Genomic DNA, 20,448 nt, shown 5'->3' with positions numbered 1-20,448 from the left:
CACACACTCCTCCTCAGGCCGCCGCTCACTCTTGGGGATCTCACTTTTCTTCTCGCTCAGGGTCTCCTACGGTGACCCCTCTTCGCCGCCCTCGCACCACCCTCTTCCTTCCCTCTTCCCCATCTCTCTCGCCGTCAGCGCCTACCGCTTTGTCTGTCTGTCTGTCTCTCTCACTGTCTGTCTCACTCACTCGGGGTGTTTATTTAATTGTTTCCCCGAGCTCCGAGGCAGGCTCTCCTGCCGTCAAACTCTGCCATCCCCACTCTGCCTGTGTAATTTAAAGCTGTAGTTAAATTATGACTTCTCCGGACCTGTTGTGGCACCTACGCCTAAGCCTAATTAAATGATCACATCCATTCTGAAGGCAGCTCTCTTCTCCCCTCCAACGTTAATTACAACATAAGAGGCTTTAATGGCCCGCCTCACCTCCAGCTCCTGGAAAGAAAGGTCAGGCGATTAATTTTCGTCATTAATCTTTTCCCAATGTGGACACTGTGCTGTCACCGGAGCCTATTAAGCCCCCTTTGTCCCCCCTTCCAGCCTCCCTCACCCCTCACCCCCTCCTCCCTGAGTGACTGAAGAGAAGGAAAATATTTAAGAATCACTTTGTCTCTCTGCTTTCCCTCTATCCCCTTTCCTAGAGACAGCTTCTCCTTGGGGGTCTCTGGGGTGGGGTGGTGGGGAGGCCACCAAGTTTGTTTCCCTGTGGCTTCAGACGGCACCTCTGAAGACTGCTCATAAAACATTATGAATCCAGCAGTCAGGCCAGGAGCAGAGGGGCTGGGTCTGTGGCCTTCCATCACTCCTGGGTTGGGGAGGAGGCAGGGTCTACCACCCTTGTGTGAAGGGAGAGATAAGGACGCGGCTGCCACCTGTCCACCCTCTACCTGGATCCCTATAGAAGAAAGCACTGTGTTGGCCCCTAGGGTTTTAGCATCTAGGAAAGACCATTTTTTTCCTGCGTGGGTCTAGGTTCCTTCTCTGTAATCTCCCACTTTTACTTTATTCAGTTCTCCCTTAACCTGCAACTTCAGCCTCATTAAATGGGTGATAATCTAGATTTCCGCAGTTGCAGGGGGCTGGGCGATGGCAACTCCCTCTGGGGAAGCCAATTCCAGACCCAAGCCCTAGGAACTGGGCGTCCTGGTGGTGGTGCTGAGCTCAAGAGTGAGGAGTGGACAGTAGGAAGGATAGCAGATAGAAAAGGACTGACTGTGAGGGCCATGGGGCACGTGGGGGCACACAGGCTACAGAGGGCCTGAGATCACGCCTTTCCACCATTCCCACTTCCAGGAGCACGCCAAAGAGGGAGAAGGAGGAACGTGAGGAGGCTCTCTACAGACAGCTTTTATTTCAATCCTGGAACTTATTTGCTTTAAAATTCTAATCCAGAAGAGAGTCCCCAGGAAGTGGAGGCAGTGAGGGCTCAGCCAGAAGGGGCATCAACCTGGCAGGAGTGCCGTGCAGGTGGGAGACAGCGGACATCCTGAAGACACAAAATGGCTCTGACCACTGCTGTCTGTGGGGCCCAGCCCTGTCCCAGGGAAGATGGTACAAGGGTCTGGGCCTATAGGGAGATGATTAGAAAGTGGCCACACCAGTGGTAGGGTGGGGTTGCATCGGTGGTGGGAGCCTGAAGACACGTGGTACTCTGCACCTAGTCACAGCCCAGAACACACATGCTGCATGCCATGCCCTGCTCTCTGCAGTGTTCCCCACACCTCTATGCCACTTGTCCACAGAGGCCAAGCCACACATCCTCTCCAGGGCCGAGGAGACTCACAGCTCCCCTGGCGTGGCCTTGCTTGGAACACAGATCCATCAGCTCAAAGAAAGCTGGATTGGCCCTCCCCCAAGCTCCAGAAACCCAGGGCTGCTGTGATTTCTAGAACTTCTTGCACTACCTGAAAAGATGCTAAGTAGGAGGCAAAATGTGACTGGGACCTTGAGACACTCCCTTGCCCCACTCCGCCCACCAACCAGCCAGGAGGAAAGGGCAGCTTGGCCACAGCATTCACTGAACCAGTGTGCCCAGTGACAGAGTGAAGTGAAGCCCTTTTGGGAATCCACCAAACTCGTGTAAGGCCCTCCTCAGTCCTGGGCTGGGGCAGAAGGGGAGGTGAGGAAACCAGTTTGCAAAAGGGACTTGGAAGACACCATCAGCGACCTGGGCTGTCTTGTATCTAGCAAGGCTGATTATGCCTAAATCACTGGCTTTTAAAAGAAGCAACTTCTAGGAAGCCCAGGAAGAGTTGGCCAGGACCCAGGAGGCTTATTTCTCCCACAGAGGCCTGCTTTCTAGGAAAGTGTCCCCTGTCCCCTCCACCTACCTAGAGCTGGGCTCCTGCCACCAGGTGGGCATCTGCATCCTCTCGTGGCCCAGGAGCAAACCTCCCCATCTAGAGTCAGCCCCTCCCCTGATGCCACCCTTCCCAGCTCCACCCCAAGGACATTGGGGACATCACGTCCACAGAGCCCTGCACAGCCGGATAATAATAATTAATAACCATTAGGAACAATACGGAGAAGACCAGTGCCCAGTCAGCCCAATGTGCAGCCTCGGCTTTTTTCTTTCTTTCTTTTTTTTTCACTTTAATGAAAACAATGATTTGACTTTGAAGAAAGTGACTTTTTTAAAGTGAAAGCTGGATTGAGTTCCTCATCTGCCCCCTCCCCCGCACGCTGCCCCCCTTCGCTTCCGAGCTCCTCCTCCCATCTTGCCCCCCCATTTTTTCTCTCCCTTTTTTCTTTTTCCTTTAATACTCTGCGTTCTATCATGCAAATCCCCTTTCAAATTATGAGAGTATTAGAGCCATCAACGGTAATGTCACCGCCACAAAATGAGAGTGGGGACTTAAGCACCTAACGAACAATGAAATGTGGGAGCCCTGGGACAGGACAATTAAGAACTGGGCTTAGCCAGCCAGGGAAATTTATTGCTATCAAATCCATATTTCTATTTTCCCCCTGAACAGTAACCTATTTGAATATGATTAAAGGGTTTCATTACGGCAGAGAGAAAGGCCCATGTCCCTTGGTTCCTTGTGAGCTCACAAACACAGGCTTGGAGCTGGGTGCCCCTGTGAGGAGATGGGTGGGGGCCACTGGGGAGGGGAGGGTCCTGGAGGGCCCAGGGGTCCAGCAATTGAAATCAGGGGGATGCCTCCCTGTGTAGGTAGGTCTGGTGGAGAAAGCGGGTGGCTAGAAATGGGGTCTGAGAGTCTCTGGTTCTCTCACTCTTGGCAGAAGGTACCAGAAGGTTCATTAGCAGATGGGGAGACTGAAGCAGCTTGAGGTTGTTATGCAACAAGAGGTTGAGCCACTTGGTGAAGGACACTCACATTTGTGAGGGGGTAGATCCAGGTTGGATCAAAATCCAGTGCTGGCCTTTCCCTTCCTCCCTCCCTCCTTTCTCCTCCCTTCTTATCTTCCTTCCTTCCCCCTTTTCCTTCATTCTCCCTTCCTCTCCTTCCTTCCTTCTTCCCTCTATCCCTATCTTCTTCTCCTTTCCCTCCTCCCTTTCTCCTCATTCCATCTCTTCCTTCCTTCCCTTCTTCCCTTTTTTCCTCTTTCCTCCTCCCTCTGTCTCTCTCTCCATCCCCATCTCTTTCTCCTTTCTCTTCTCCTTTTTTTTGTTCAAATTTTGTGTTCTCCCACAGTATTAAGTGCTATAGAGAGAAATGTACAGTCTGAGGAAATGTACAGTCTTGGGAAATGTATAGTCTGGGGAAATGTACAACCTGAGGAAATGTACAGTCTGGAGAAATGTATAGCCTGAGGAAATGTATAGTCTGAGGAAATGTACAGTCTGGGAAAATGTACAGTCTGAAGAAATGTATAGTCTGAGGAAATGTACAGTCTGGGGAAATGTACAGTTTAAGGAAATGTATAGTCTGAGGAAATGTATAGTCTGGGGAAATGTACAGTTTAAGGAAATGTATAGTCTGAGGAAATATACAGTTTGAGGAAATGTACAGTCTGGGGAAAATGTACAGTCTGAGGAAATGTACAGTCTAGGGAAATGTACAACCTGGGGAAATGTACAGTCTGAGGAAATGTATAGTCTGAGGAAATGTATAGTCTGGGGAAATGTACAGTCTGGGGAAATGTACAGTCTGAGGAAATGTATAGTCTGAGGAAATGTATAGTCTGAGGAAATGTACAGTCTGGGGAAATGTACAGTCTGGGGAAATGTACAGTCTGGGGAAATGTATAGTCTGAGGAAATGTACAGTCTAGGGAAATGTACAGCCTGGGGAAATGTACAGTCTGAGGAAATGTATAGTCTGAGGAAATGTACAGTCTGGGGAAAATGTACAGTCTGAGGAAATGTACAGTCTGGGGAAATGTACAGCCTGGGGAAACATACAGTCTGAGGAAATGTACAGTCTGAGGAAATGTATAGTCTGAGGAAATGTACAGTCTAGGGAAATGTACAGCCTGGGGAAATGTACAGTCTGAGGAAATGTATAGTCTCAGGAAATGTACAGTCTGGGGAAATTCACAGTCTGAGGAAATGTACAGCCTGGGGAAATGTACAGTCTGATGAAATATACAGTTTGAGGAAATGTACAGTCTGGGGACATGTACAGTCTGGGAAAATGTACAGTTGGAGGAAATGTATAGTCTGAAGAAATATACAATTTCAGAAAATGTACAGTCTAGGGAAATGTATGGTCTGGAGGAATGCACAATCTGAGGAAATGTACAGTCAGAGGAAATATACAGTTTGGGGAAATTCATAACCTGAGGAAATGTACAGTCTGAGGAAATGTACAGTCTGGGGAAATGTACAGTCTGGCTGAGGAGATGAGATGTAGACAGAGAGTACTGAGAAGAGTTGGAGACAGTGGATGGCTGAATGTGAAGAGTGGTGCCTATGCTGGATTCTGAAGGGGCTCAGAATGGGTTCCCAGGGGCAAGGAGGGGGTGGGGTGGAGAAGCACCAGAAGGATCTGCTGTAACACAAACAGATGGCAATAGAATTTTTCTTCCCTTGAAGTCTGTTCTACAGCAGAACCCTAATAAGATCTGGCCATTGCCCCTTCGTGCTTTGTCAGCTACACCTAAAGCAGTAATGATGATCATCATGATACCAAGAATAATCCCAATGCTCCTGTGCATTTGCGAATCGCTTAAGTTTATAAAGTGCTTTCACAGCCCTGTTCTCACATTCTCAACATAACTAACCCTTTTAAGGGGGCAGGGCCAATGAGGGAGATCCAGAGAAGTTAAGTAACTTGTCCGAAGTCACACAGTGATAACTGACAGAGCTGAAATTTGAACCCAGGTTGCCTTGTTCTGGCTTTAAACTCCACACTCACATCCATGTGATTTCTAGCACAGGGTAAGCAACTCACATACTTTGCCCAGCAAGCTACTCCCCAGCCCCTACTTGTGGCAGCTTCCTTCTTGTTGGAAGCCCTAAACAAAAGAATTCTGGCCTGTGGAGGCACTGTAGTCCCAGCTACTTGGGAAGCTGAGGCAGAAGGATCACTTAAACTAAAGAGTTGGGGGCTACAGTGACATATAATTCTATGATTGCGCCACTGCATTCCAGCCTGGGTGAAAGAGGGAGACCCCCTTTCTTTTCTTTTTTTTTAGATGGAGTCTCCCTCTTGCCAGGCTGAAGTACGGTGGCGCCATGTTGGCTCACTGCAACCTCCGCCTCCTGGGTTCAAGCAATCCTCTTGCCTTAGCCTCCGAAGTAGCTGGGACTGCAGGTGCGTGCCACCACGTCCAGCTAATTTTTTGTATTTTTGGTAGAAACGGGGTTTCACCATGTTGGACAGGATGATCTTGATCTCCTGACCTCGTGATCCTCTTGCCTCGGCCTTCCTAAGTGTTGGGATTACAGGTGTGAGCCACTGCGCTTGGCTGAGACCCCCCTTTCTAAGAAAGAAAAAAAAGAATAGTGGCCTTGCTAGAGAGACCAGCTGTAACTTCCCTGGCCATGGGTGGGTGATGAATACATAGTAGATCACTGTCACGTGCAGCACACACGCACACAAGCAAACGGCCAATCCTATTCCATAGGAAAGAATTAAGTGCTGAATCACATGTACTGAGCCAGGAGGAGGCTGAGATCACCAAGGGATGATTCTAGAGTGTGGGGCAGGATTTGGAGGCAGAGCCCCGGCCTTCCAAAATGGGCCCTGGATATTAGAGGGAGGGGAGCCCAGAGAGAGGCCTGGAAGGGGTAGCCAGCCTGGTTGGGGATCTGAGAAGGAATGCGCTGATGGTACCACTAGAGTGAGGGGAGGGAGGGCAAGGTTTGAAGTCCAGGTTGATGTGCTCCTCAGCTCCTCCAGCCTTGGTCTTCTCCTCCTCTAGCCTTCCTGGCTCCGTCTTGTCCTCTGGTGCTTCCCCTCTCCTTTTGTGGGACAACCCTGAGTTTCATACCTGGAGCTCCCAGAGACTGTAGCATTGCATCCTGGGAAGGTGGATGAAGCGGCGCTATCACCAGGATCTGCCTTCAGGGGCCCACTCTCCCACTAGGACATACGCTGGCCTAATGCTCCTGAAACCTGGTCATCACCATGGTAGAGAAGTAAGGCACATGAGGAGTCGGTCAAGGGTGGAAGAAGACTCCTACTGATACCGGGCAGCGGCATCCCCTGGTCTCCCTCCTCTCCACCTCCCACCCATCTTACAACAACTCCCCCTACGTACACCCCACTCCCTCCTGCTATACTCTTCAGAGCCTGCTCTTTCTTTCATTCACTCCTTCATTACTCCTGCATTCAACCGTTCAACAAACATTTTCCAAGCACACACTGGGATCTAAAGCTGTTTTATACTGCATCCTTGTTTGCAAAGAACTCATCCATTAGAGAAACAGGCACATGCACAGAGAAGAACAATTCCCAGGGGAGCGAGGGACAGATTCCAACTGGGCACAACCACCCTCTAAGGTGGGCAGGGCAGTACTGGTCCCACTTGAGAGGTGAGCAAACTGAGGCTCAGAGTTCAACTAAAGAGCCCCAGGTGATGGTGAGTGTGAAAAACAAAAAGCCACCCACCTGACAAGTGAGTTGGCTTGTCAGATGTTCCTACCTACTTCCTTCCAGTTCTTCCTTCCCTAAAATCATCTAATTTCACATTCAGTCCTGGCCTCTGTTTATCTACTCACCCAGGAGTGTTGGTTAAAATAATAAGTTCGAATACTGACCAGTAAGAATGGACGCTGGTCATAGCAATGGAGCGGGGCCTGAGGCCCCCTGCTGGGCGGGGTGTAATGTTTACTTGCTGAATGGTATGAGGTCCAGCAGGTCCCAGGGTTAAGAGGGTGGGAGGTTGGTCTTGCCTGGCTAGGGGCAATGACTACTTATTAACTTTAACAACCAGCCTTGGCACAGTGGTATATAACACCTAGTGATCAATGTTGCAGCCAACTATCGTCCGTCTATCTACTCATCCATTTATTCATCCATGCTTCCCATCCATCTATCAGCCCCCTCTGGCCTGACCCACTAGGATGCACTGAACACTGTAGGGGAGCATCTATGAAGTAGAAGACAAGCTTCCTTCTCCCTGGGAGCTTACATTTGAGTTAGGGAACGAGGACTGACCCATTCCAACATTTAACAACAGCCCAAGAGGTGTCTCAGGGAAGCACGGGATGGGTTGTCTAGTTCCTGGCACATGCCTGAAGTGTTCAGAGCAGTCAAGATCATGTGTATTGAGGTCAGGAGTTCGAGACCAGCCTGACCAACGTGGTGAAACCCTGTCTCTACTAAAAATACAAAAATTAGCCTGGCATGGTGGTGGGTGCCTGTAATCCCAGCTACTCAGGAGGCTGAGGCAGGAGGATCACTTGAACCCAGGAGGTGGAGGTTGCAATGAGCTGAGATTGTGCCACTGCACTCCAGCCTGGGCAACAGAGTGAGACTCTGTCTCAACAACAACAACAACAAAAGATCGATTGTCTGTGGGTGAGGAGGGGGAGAGTAAGGAGGCTGTCAGGGTGCAACTAGCCTTTGAGCTGGAGCTTTGAGCAAATGATGGTAAGCCTCCCGGCTTCTCCTTGATCCAGCCTCCTTCTCTATCCCTAACATCTAGGTTTGAGTATTAGTTTGTCGTGGGCCTGCCTACACACTCCCTCAGAAACCAGAGAGCAGGGACCCAGAGTTGCTGCCTGCTCTCATCCTGGTCTCTCTCTTGGGCAAGCACAATGCTTCCTGCAAGGAAGGAGCCAGCCTGCTGTTGGGTTTCTAGCTCTCCCCCTCTACCTTCTCCCTCCCTCTCTTTCCTTCCTGGGGCTGTCAGTTTAATGGACAGGTGTTTAATTCTGGCCTGTCAGGCGCCTGGAAATGCCAGCCTCACTGTGCATCAGTTGGTGGAGTTTGCTTTTAAAAGAGTGGCAAGAAGCTGAACTCTGCTATCTGCAGCTAAGCCCTCACTCTCTTTGTCTCCATCCATCTCATTGGCAAATGTGGTTGCACCTTTCTTGCTGATATTTTCCATGGAGTCACCTGAGCTCAGGGAGCCTGGCAGAGAAGGCAAATAACCTCTCCAAGTGCCTCCAGTGGAGGCTGGATACCTGGGTGCCCAGTGCGGTCAGCTACATCCTTGGCATGCGCTGGGCCTGCCTTTTAAGTCATGTCATAGCTAAAGCACACTGCTTCTGAAGCCCTGGGGCAGACAGGCAGCTGTCAGCTTCGCCAGTCAGTGCAAGTGTGGATCCACCCGACTCCGGCATGAGCCAGGAATTGCGTGCTCACCTCTGGCCTGGGAAATACATGGAAGCAGCCCCAGGAATCTGCCCATAGAGCTCCAGCAGCTTAGATATGGGGTTTAAAGCATGGTCCACAGTTCACTGTGTCATGCTACCGCAGAAGGGCTAGCCACCCAGCTCTAGAGTCTTTGGGAGAGGGTCTCAGGACTGGAAGACCAGCGTTTAGAAAAGAGAACATATCTTTGGAGGTTGGGGATGAAGCTTGAGGAATTGGGTCAGAAGTAGGGCGCTTTGGGGCATATCGACTAAGGCCAGAGGATAGAGTTCACAGCCTGGCTCAGGCAATGAATGCACTTGAGTGGCATCTCAGAGGGGTGTTGGGCTCACCCTGGCACATGGCTTTTCTCTAGTTCCTTTTCTGCCCTCCCATGCCCATTTCCCTCCTGCTCGCTTATCTATTTCTTTTTGCTTTGCCACCTCCTACCTGTCCCCCACACAGACCTCCACCCACCACATACCCCAACGAGGCATCACAGTTCCTAACGAAATGGAACCACTGCCAGATGAAATATATTACTATTAAATACTTAATTCTTCTAGTGAGCAGAGAGCAGGCAGTATGAATACGATTATTAAAGAAAATTACTTTGGCTGATCAGATATTTCTGCATACTAATTTCTGACCCCTCTTCCCTCACTCCCGCTTCTCATCCCTTAGAGACCAGGACAGATAAAATTCCATCACAAATAGCTGATTACCGAGGCTTGCATTAAAAATCACATCTTCTCCCTGCCTCTCCCTCTCTGGTGCCTTTTCTATGCTGATGTCCTTGCTTGAAGAAGGGGTGTCCCTAGACAGCAACTACCACTGGGCAACATCTAGGGAGAGCCTATTCCCTCCTTCTTCTCCTCTCCCCCAACATTTTATCTGATATCAGCAGATCCACTATTCCAACTAGTTCCCTAAATGGCCAGAAGATTCTGCAAGCTCCAGAGCTCCTGCTGTCAGCTCCTAAAGCAGCTCATCACAGCCTCTTGCTTCAGTGTTCTGTGCTTAAGAACACGATGGGGCTGCCCACTAACCAAGACGGTTGACTTTGCACCAGTGGGATGTCAAGATCTTAAGATAGGAACAGGAAGTGGGATCAGACCCCACCTTAAAAGGGAGGGACTTCCTAAGTGTTCAGAGCTTTTTGATTGGCTAAGCTTCAGGCCTTTTTGTAAATATCTGGTGAATACGAAGTGAGAGAATTCATTCATTCACCCACTAAAATCAGCAAACTTGTGTGTGTAGAGATGCACATATGTAACTTCAAGGTCTAACTCAAAATTACACTTAAATTGTGTGTGCCTTGGTTTTCTCCTCTGCAAAATGGGGGTACTAGCTGTGCTTTCACATGACTGTTGCCAGGATCAATGGGTTAATTTACAAAAAGTATTCAGAACACTGCCTAGCACTTAACAAGTATGATGTGAGGGTCAGCTATCACTGCTATTATTGTTATTGTTACTATTATTACTATTGCTATATATATAATAGAGTACATTTTTTAAATGTACTCTCCACCTGCTTACTAATGACTTTTCCCCATAATTCCCCATCAGAGCATTTCCCCAGCCTCCCTTCCCAGATTCTCACTTGGCTTAGCAAGGTTCTCAGTGCCTCCTGGATCTCCTTATCAATGACCCCTTGACCCCACTCTGAGACCTTCCCTTTGGTTTCAACCACTACTGCCAGAGCAATTACCAGCCTTCTGGCAATCAAGGGTGGTGAGGGGAGTGAGCTAAAAATACACCCATTCCCCACAGTCCCATAAGCCTTCAATTTACCTGCTTTTATAAAAGACGCTTCCTTGGGTGTCACCAGCCGAAGGTATAATTACAGCCTGGGGATGTTAATTCTCTTGCTCCTGATATGTGGATCGCTGCTCTGCGGGGCTCCTGTCCGCCTCAGAACACTGGGGGGGAGATGGGCAGGTGAGAAGGAGTCAGAGTGGGAGGCAATGCCAGGCCTGGAGGCCAGCAGGGACTGCCCTTAATGAGAACAGAAACCAGTGAAGGACGCACCTTCTTATATGTGGCGACCTCCAGGACTCTCCCAGGTGGCTGGGGCTGGAGAATGTGGACACTGGAACAGAGATCCTGGCTGTGGGGAAGTGGGAAATCTAATCACCTGTTTCAGATCAGTGAAACTGAGCTTTATCAATGCTCACTTTCCCGTTTTTTCAAATGAGCTAGCTGTACTGTTTTCCCACAGATTTGGGAATGCAGAGAGGACCTGTGGGTAACATAGACAGTCATTTGTAATGCATTCTCTCAGTGGGCAGGTTCTGGGCCAGGGTAACAGAGATCACAGCGCAGAGAGGGAGGAGATGAAAATGGTCATGGAAGGGTGTGGCTAGGGTTGTCTGTAAGTAAGCAAACGGTGATCCAGGGACCAGGGCGGAGCACCCTCACTCAGACAGGGGATCATTCTTTAGCTTTTTTTTTTTCTTTTTTTCTTGAGACAGTCTTGCTCTGTCACCCAGGCTGGAGTGCAATGGCACAATCTCTGCTCACTGCAACCTCTACCTCCCGGGTTCTTCTGCCTCAGCCTCCTGAGTAGCTAGGATTATAGGTGTCCTCCATCCCCCCCGGCTAATTTTTGTATTTTTAGTAGAGACGGGGTTTCGCTATGTTGGCCAGTCTGGCCTCTAACTCCTGACCTCAGGTGATCCACCCGCCTCCTTCAATGTGCTGGGATTACAGGTGTGAGCTACCACGCCTGGCCCATTCTTGAGCTTTGAAGGACAAGTAGGATGTGACCTGCTAGTCTCCTTGCCCCCATCTGTCCCCCTTTAGTCTATCCACATGTGACAGCCAGAGGATCCTCCTAAAACCTAGGAGAGATCTTGTCATTCTCTGCTTAACGTCCTCTAATGGTTCCCTATTTCACTCAGGATTATCGCAATGGCCTCAAGGCCCTACTCATCCCGCCTTCCCTGCTGCAGTTTCCTCCACAGCCCGGCAGCTCATCCATGGGGCATTTGTTTCAGCACTCCTCACTGATACCAAAATCCATGGACACTCATGTTCATTACATAAAGTGCCATCGTGTTTCTATAGAACCTGTGCACATACTCCCATATACTTTAAAATCATCTCTAGATTATTTATGATATATGATTAGATTATTTATGATTACTAATTCACATAGCTTTTATATTGTATTAATAAAATATAAAAGCTATGTGAATTGTTGTATTGTTTAGGGAATAATGACAAGAAAAACGTCTTTATGTGTTCAGTACAGATGAAACCATCGGAAGCGTAACTACATTTTCAGTCTATATTTGGTTGAATCCACAATGCAGATGTGAATATGAGGGCTGACTTCTTTGTTTGGTGTTAGTCGCTATCCTTCACCATGATATAAAACTCCAGGAGGACTAGGATCTTTGTTTGTTTCATTTGCAGGGCTCAGAACAGTGTCAAGGTGCTCGAATGAATGAGACCCTTCAGGAAGGATTTCCAAGCAGAGGGCAGAGTAAGCGCAAAGCGCAGAGACATGGAAGGGCCTCATGCATTTGGGAAACTTTAGTTCCACATGCCTGGTGCATAAAATACCAGTGGAAAAGAGGAAGAGGATGAGGCCAAGGCCAATGTGACATTTTTGTACAGAAAAGGCAGGGGGGGGCAGTGACATGATTATATTTGTGTTTCTGGAAGATCCTGTGGGGTGTGGGTTAGAGCTGAACAAAGCTGGAGACAGGAAGACCAGGAAGGAGGCTGTGTAGGCACCCAGGGGAGAGGATGAGGCCTCTGTACAAAGCAGGGCAAGTGTGGACAGAGGTGGGTTTCTAAGAGGCACAGGGGTTATGAAGCAAGGCCTCTTCCCCCTTCTCCAAACCACTGCTCCCCAGTGGAACCCGACTCCCAGCCAGGCTGACCCCCATTCCGAGCCTGAGAGACCCTTCCCTTCAAGGCCCCACCCAATCCCTTTCTCTAGCTCCCATTCCTTTGTGTCACACAGATGTCCTCTGAGTGACCACAGCATCCCTCAGCAGCCACTCCTGCCGTTGCTTGCCCCTACCTGTCATGAAACATTTCATTAGGGCATTTTTTGTGAACTTCTTGACGGCAGGGACTGTGGTGTTTCTGTTGAGGATCTGACAGGATTGCACAGTGGTTTAGGGCCTAGGACTTTTGTCTTAGGCAATCTTGGATTTAAATCTTGAGTCTCCCACTTAGTACCTAATTAACTTTCAGTTACATCCCCATCTGTGAAATGGGAACATAAGGTTTTTTTAATTTTTATTTTTACTGCTTTTGTTTGTTTGTTTGACACTCTTTCTCTGTCACCCAGGCTGGAGTGCAATGGCGCGATCTTGGCTCGCTGTAACCTCTACCTCCCAGGTTCAAGTGATTCTCCTGCCTCAGCCTCCAGAGTAGCTGGGGGTACAGTCACATGCCACCATGCCATGCCCAGGCTCATTCTGAGGATTAACTGAGCTAATGCACGTAATAGATATTAGCGAGATGTAAAGTGCTCTTATACACTCTCAGAGTATCCTGTACTCCTGCCCTGCAGTTCCCACGCCTGTAAGTATTGAACTAACTGCATCATTATGGCTGGCTGTCTTCCCCACCAGACTGTAAGCACCATGAGGACAGAAGCTAGCACAGCCTAGCACGATTCCTCAACATAGTCACAGTTGTTAAATAATTGTGCTGACTGAGTGTGTTGCTGAATTACTAAACACTTAACACATTGAATTCAACTGAAACTCAGCTGCTAAAGAAGAGAGAATTTTAATCAAGCCAAATTGGCTATGGTTCTCCCCAGGAGCCCCAGTGCCTGTGGAAGCACAGACAGAGTGGACTGCCCTAGAAGACAGAAGGCAGGGCGGCTGGGCGGGCAGGTGGGCGGGCAGCTGTTTCAGCAGACCCTTTCCTAGAAGTGGAATATGGAGGTCTGAGCCTGAAAACCTGGGCCCAGCCTAGGTGCAGCCTGCAGGGTGACCTGGCTGAGTCCAGAGTGAGATTGCTGCCTCAGCCCACACACTCCTGCTTTAACTGGAAGATGCTGGGATCAGAGGGAGGGGTGGGGCTCAGCCTGCCCAAACCTCTGGGGAGCTGGCAGGTCTGAGATGCTGCAGAGCACTGCAGGTCCCAAGGCTGTATATACACAGGGCCAGGAATGTTTATTTTTCCTTATTGACTTTCTCCAAATAAACCCCTGCCCGGCAGAAAGGGGCTCCCAGCAGCAGCTGTTTACCCAGTGTTTGCGATAAAGAGGCTTCTCCATAGCAACAGGTGGCAATGTGCAGCTCTCAGGGAACATGGCAGGGCCTCGCCACAGGGCTGTGTTTACCCAAGGGGAAAGAAAAAGAGGCAGAGGGAGATGGAAGGAAGGAGGGAAGGAAGGAAGGCAGAAAGAAAGGGAGGAGGGAGGGAGGCAGACCAGGAGACTGTGAGCTTGGAAGTGAACAGGAGGGTCCAGGGAGGAAGTCCCCAGAAGATGGAGTTTGGAGAGTTTCTGTCTTCAGGAGGCTTCCATTGAGAGTTCTTGGTGGGCCCAGAGGAGAGAGGCTGTCAGGTGATGTGCACGAAGTGTGTGCCCTGCTGGGCTGGGGTAACTGAGCGGGAGTACCTTGCGTAGGAGCCAGGGGGCACCTGCTCAGCACAGACTTGTGTGGTCTGGTCAGTGTGAGTCTAAGTCATTGTCTACTCGTGTGTGTGTGTGTGTGTGTGTGTGTGTGTGTGTGTGTGTGTGTGTGTTCCTTCTGCCCTGGGAGGGAGGTATTGGTTTTCTAAGACGGCTGTAAGGGCACACAGTCTTGGTGTCTTAAAGCAACAGAAATGTATTGTGTCAACTAAAATGAGTAACAGGGAGACCAACTCTCCAAAGCAGAGGGTTTATTTGGGAATAGCAGGGGATTGTGATCTGGGATATGTGGCTTATCTGGAATGCTGCAGTTCTGAGGAACTCCTTGCATAGTTCCCATCATAGGCATATATGCATGAGGGTCCCTTCTTCATGGCCCCCTGGCCCCAATTTCTTAAGGTTTGATGTTAGTGATTACATTTCCATTCTAACAACTTCCACAACTGGCTCACGGTTCTGGAGGACAGAAGTCTGAGATTAAGCTGCGGCAAGGTCAGTCCCTTCTGTAGGCTCTGAGGGGGACCATGCCTCTGTTCCTAGCTTCTGGACTGCTGCAATACTTGCTGTACCTTGGCTTGAAGACACCTCACTCCAATCTCTGCTGCCATCACCACAGAGCATTTTCGCTATGTGTGTCTGTGGCTACATTTCCCTCTTGCTGTAAGAGCATCAGTTACTGCATTTCGGGACCACTGCAATCCAGTGTGACCTCATCCTAACTGGATTACATCTCAAAGACCCTATTTCCAAATAAGGTCACATTCACAAGTACCAAAGGTTAGGACTTGGCACCTTTTGGGAGAACACAGTCATACCTGCTAGTGGAGGAGTTGACATGAGGGGCAGGACAGCGGTCTGTAAGGCTGGGGTAATGAACCTGCACGCAAGCCCCTCAGCAGACAGCTCCTTCATGCTCTTGTTGTTCCTTCTCTTGCAAAGGGAGGTGGTGGATCTGGGGTGAAGAAGGGGGCCCCACCCCACTGTCTCATCTGGGTGAAGTCCTCTGGCGGCAGGGAGAGGAGGACTTGAGGCATAAAGAGTGAGCGTGCAGGTGACTTTGGGAGCTGGGTGTCCATGTCTTACTAACTAGTTGGGTGACCTTGGACAAGTTACTGCTTCCCTTAGTGCCTCTGTGTCCTCATATGTACCAATGACACCCACCCCACAGAGTTGTCAGAATTGTGAGGCCCTTGGAACAATCCTGATACATAGCAGGCTGTTCTTAGTACTTTCCATAAGCCTTGGTTTTTCCACCAGGAGCGCATGGAAACCCACTTAGGAATGCCACGCCAGTGTGGTACCCATTCCTGTGGACAGCAGTGACCCCGGCACTGAGATGGGCATGATTTGATGTGGGCATGGCCCTAGCGGAGGAGTCTGCCCCAGAGACCTGTTGTGGGCGAGGACATCAGCGGGAGATCTTCAAGCTGGAAGCAGGGCACTCCTGCCCAGGCAGGCAGACGTACACCTGCACCCTACTCCAGCTCACCAGTGCGCTCACCCCTGAGACTCAGCAGCTGAAGTGTGTGAAGGGAGCCACCGACCAGATTGAAAGCGTGCGCGCACACACACACACACACACATACACAAGTGCATACATACAACTCACAGATACAGATTCTTGCACACTGCAGAAGCACACAAACCTCACAGACACACATACCTTATAGACACACAGCTTACACACACAGCTCACAGATGCACACACAGTTCACAGACACACAGACCTCATAGACACTTTATAGACCCACACCTCACATATATCTCATACACACAGCTCACAGACACACACACCTCATGGATACACGTATCTCATAGACACACACTTTATATACACACAGCTCACAGATGCACACACAGTTCACGGACACGCATACCTCAGACACACACCTCACAAACACATTTCACACACACCTTACACAGACACACCTCACACACATGCCTCACAGACACACAGACACATCTTACGCACATACCCATCACAAATATGTACACACCTCACACACAGACCTCACAGATATCTCGTACAACTCACACATACCCTTTACACACACATACATCTCACACACACATACCTCACAGACATCCCTCCACACATAGGCACAGACACAGACTTCAGCCACATGAGAACCCGGCTCCAGCCCCATGGGTCACAAGAGTCCACACAGCACAGCAAAGCTGAAATGTATTTGTTCATGCTCAAGTCTTTCCTGAACACCTACTCTGGGCTAGGCCCTGTTGGAGGAATGGCAGGGGGCCACTATACAGATTTCATTTCAGCAGGGGACAGATGTAAGAAAACGAATAAGCGAATTACTTTGTACATTAGAGGGAGCTTAGTGCTCTGGAGAAAAATGGAGGAGGAAAAGGGAATGTGAGGAGGCTGTCATTTAAAATGCATCCTTCACGCTTTCCCAGGGTCCCTTCTTCCCACACCCCAAGGCCAAGATATGAGCTGAAAGCCTGCAGGCCCCAGTCTAAGCCACTCTCTTCTGAGTGGGACGGGCTGGGGACAGCGGCTGGAGTTGGACATTTGCCCGGTACCTGCTGGACTGGCTCCTGCAGCTTCTGTCAGGGTCCCCAGCAGCTGGCATTCCCTCAGTGGGGTGGGCAGGCACCCCCCCAGAGATCTGTTGCTCTCTAACTAGTGTGTCACCCTCCTCGTTACTATTCTCATCCTCATTACAGGGAAATGTCCTCACACTCAAGCACAACAACCACACAGCGCCGTTCCACAACCCCGTGGGGAGACAGGGCATTTTTCTGGAGCTGCTGTAGAGAACAGTCAGAGAAGCCTGGGGAGGAAGAGTTGATGCCTTCTGGAGTTTTGGGGAGGGGAGTGCAGCCCTTTCCCGGTGTCAACTTTTTCTCTCCTCTCTTCCTCAGTCTCCTGTTTTCATCCTCACCAATGAGAATTCAGCTAATTGTTTACTCTGGGCCCGTGCCTGTCACCGACTAACCCAGGAGGCCCCTCAGAGCTGAGCCCTGCCCTTTGCCTCATTCTTTGTAACCAGATGCCTGCCACACACAGTAGGTGCTTCATAAATGCTACTGGAATGGGTAAGTAGGATAAACACATGCAGTTTGGTAGTGCAAGGCTGGGCATAGTGGCTCAACGCCTGTAATCCTAGCACTTTGGAAGGCTGAGATGGGGGGGAGCACCTGAGGTCAGGAGTTCGAGACTAGCCTGCCTAACATGGCAAAACCCTGTCTCTACTAAAAATACAAAAGTTAGCAGGCATGTTGGTGGGCGTGTGTAATCCCAGCTACTTAGGAGGCTGGGACAGGAGAATTGCTTGAACCTGGGAGGTGGAGGTTGCAGTGAGTGGAGATAGCACCACTGCACTCCAGCCTGGGCAACAAGAGCAAAACTCCATCTCGGAAAAAAAATAATAAAAGAGTTCAGTTGTGCAGAAGCATGGCCTATTGCCTGAAGCCCTTGCATGGGGCAGTGGGACCCAGGAAGGGTGAGAGAGAGGCAGGAGCTTCTCCATCCCTCTCTCAACCAGCTGGGCTAATCCGGAATCCCTAGTTGGAGTTCCACCATTATAGTCTCTCCTTTGTGCTAATGAAGATTCTCCTTCCAGGGCTCTCATTTAAGAGACAAATGTACTCCATAATGTATTTGCTGACCAGTGGTGTGGTGTGAAATGACCTGAGGCAAGTCCTTGAACTCTCGTGGGCCTCAGTGGCCTGGTCTATCTAGTGGGGACATGACTCAGACCTACCCCAAGGTTGTTGCCCTGGTTCCATACTTTTCCATGTATGATCTCCCTCTGCAGAGCTGGGTCCTCAACCCTAAGGGCTGCTTGGTGAATGGTGGATCATGTCAACATGTGAGGCAGACAGGTGTGTTCCCCTGATAGGACGTGTCACTGAGGTGGAATCAGAGGAAGGAAGATTTGCTTGATTGATCCTTTTCCCCAGGGCAGGCTGACCTTGGCTTTGCAGAAGAGACTGGGGTAGGTAGGGGTGGGTGTGGAAGACAGGAGGGAGGAGAGCTGGGGACTTAGAAACTCAGGCGGCTGGCTCCTGTGAAGACAAGGCTAGGGCCAGCATCTGGGTGACTGGGAGGGAGAAGAGGGAAGGTGAGGAATGGTGGGAGGTGGGCAGGGCGGGATGGGGGGGTGGGGGGACTAGCAGGTTTACTTCCAGCCCCAAGCTATGAGCACAAGGGAGACAGCTAGAGAACAGAGCCCTCAGAAAGTTTCCAGCACATTCCTGCTAAAATTAGCCCCAGCTTGCATACGCAACTCTATATTTAAACCAGCGGCCTGTCAGAGTCACTGTGTTGTGCCGCCAGCACACGCCAGCGGGTTTGGGGCCCGGTGCTGAAGCAGGGGTGCAGGCAGCATCCCAGGGCCTGAGCACGCGGCCCTCTGCCCACCCACGCCTGCTTGTGGAGAGGCGCCCGGGGGTGCCTGAGGTGGCGGACATAAGTGTGTGAGGCTTCCTGCCTCTTGTTCCTGCTCCAGCAGGACAGATGGACGCACACCCAGGCACAGAGGCAACCACATGCTGAGGGGCAGGGCAGACAGGTGAAAGAACACTCTGGGAAAAAAGAGGGAGAAGGGAGACAGCAATGGAAAGAGGAGAGAGGGCAGAACGAATAAGCATCTGTGGAAAAGGCAGGAGGGAGAGACAGAGCTTCCAGGCAGCTTGACACTCGGGCGGTCTGCCCTGCATTTGGGCTGTCCAGGAGATGCTATGGGGGTGGATCTCAAGGGGGCTCAGCCTCTCAAAATAGTCTTGGCCTTCTGATCGCCAAACCACCCACACTCACACTCTCTGATGGCAAGAGGAGCCCAAGCAGTTCTCCTTCTAGGGAGAGCACTGGCTGATAAGAAGCCAGATTTTCCCTGAGGCCGGGAACATTAACTTCGACACTGAAAAGGGGATGTTTTTTACCCAGGAATATTTCTGCATCTCTTCAGAGGGCTTGCTCAACCCCCACCCCAGCAGCAAGCCTCTTTTGACAATGAAACCAACCCAACTCTCTCTGGTTAACCCTAATGAACTAGCCCAGGGTAGGTTCCAAAGAGGGGATTGTATATGTGGGCAAGTGTCTGCTTTATCCTCTGTGGCTGACCCCTCTCCCTTGCCTACCATTGTGAGTGTGTTTGTGTGTATTCGTGTGTTTGTGTGTGTGTGTGTGTGTGTGTGTGCAGGGGCACATGCTGCGGACCGGTGGGGCCATCCCCAGGCCCTCCCACCAGGCCCTTCCTGAGACTCTATTTCCTTTTGTTGCAGACCTGCAGGGAGCCTCAGAGAGCAGTCAGTCTCCAATGAGATGACAGATGGGACAACTGAGTCTCAGGGAAGGAGCGTGACTAGCCCAGGATCACGCAGGGAGTTCATAACTGATTCGGGCCTGAATCCCTGGTTCTGTACTTTCCCACGAGTGATTCCCCTTCTGCAGAGCTAAGTCCTCATCCTCCTTAGTGTGTGCCTAGCTTGGGCATCCCTTTTCTCTGAGACTCAGTTCTAACTTCCAGGCAGGGTGAACAATTGTCCTGCTTTTCCTGTGACTGCCCTGGTTTTAATATTGAAAGTCTGAAGCTCAGCACGGGAAGCTGGGATGGTTGGCTATCCTATTTCCAGGTCAAAAAGATGACTCCTCTTCGTGGGCTCCTGGACACAACCAATGATAATGGCTGACATTTACCAACCGCCACTACAGGTTAAGCACTGTTGTTTAAGCCCTTCACACAGACCTACTTATTTAATTCTCTTAATAACACTTTGAGGTGGCTACTGTTGCCCCATTTTACAGATGATAAAAGTGAGAAAGAAAGAAGTAAGATACCACACCTAACTGGGAAGGGGAGAGGCAGGACTTGAACCTGAATACTCAGGTCTCAGGGAGGAGCTCTTAGTCACTAGGCTACCCACTCGTCTCTTAGGAAATGCCTGTTGTGGTTAGTATATAAGGCTGTCTCCGCATGCGACCAAACTCAGTAGAGCAAAGTCCCATATGTCCTTAACGTCAGTGCCTGGCACAGTACCAGGTGTATGATAAACTCGAAGCATAATTTTGCTGACCATAAGTCTGTGCCTGGCCTGCCCACCACTGGGCTGGCACCATTCCTTTCCCTTATCCCATGCCCTGGGCCTCTCATCTGCAG

The 20,448-nt window shown here is 50.2% G+C and overlaps 1 long non-coding RNA gene across 1 annotated transcript; it reads left to right on the top strand.

Annotated features, from left to right (window-relative positions):
• The first annotated feature begins 3,096 nt into the window (after nt 1-3,096).
• Nucleotides 3,097-20,095, top strand: LOC144582331 (uncharacterized). Its single transcript, XR_013534806.1, has 4 exons — nt 3,097-3,175; nt 13,022-13,257; nt 17,210-17,383; nt 19,574-20,095. It is a non-coding gene; the product is annotated as an uncharacterized LOC144582331 (long non-coding RNA).
• Nucleotides 20,096-20,448: the final 353 nt, after the last annotated feature.

Source organism: Callithrix jacchus, chromosome 4 (genome assembly GCF_049354715.1).
Source record: "Callithrix jacchus isolate 240 chromosome 4, calJac240_pri, whole genome shotgun sequence".
NCBI classification, from domain to species: domain Eukaryota; kingdom Metazoa; phylum Chordata; class Mammalia; order Primates; family Cebidae; genus Callithrix; species Callithrix jacchus.
Note: the sequence above shows the minus strand (reverse complement) of the source record. Positions and strands in the feature narration are given on the sequence as shown.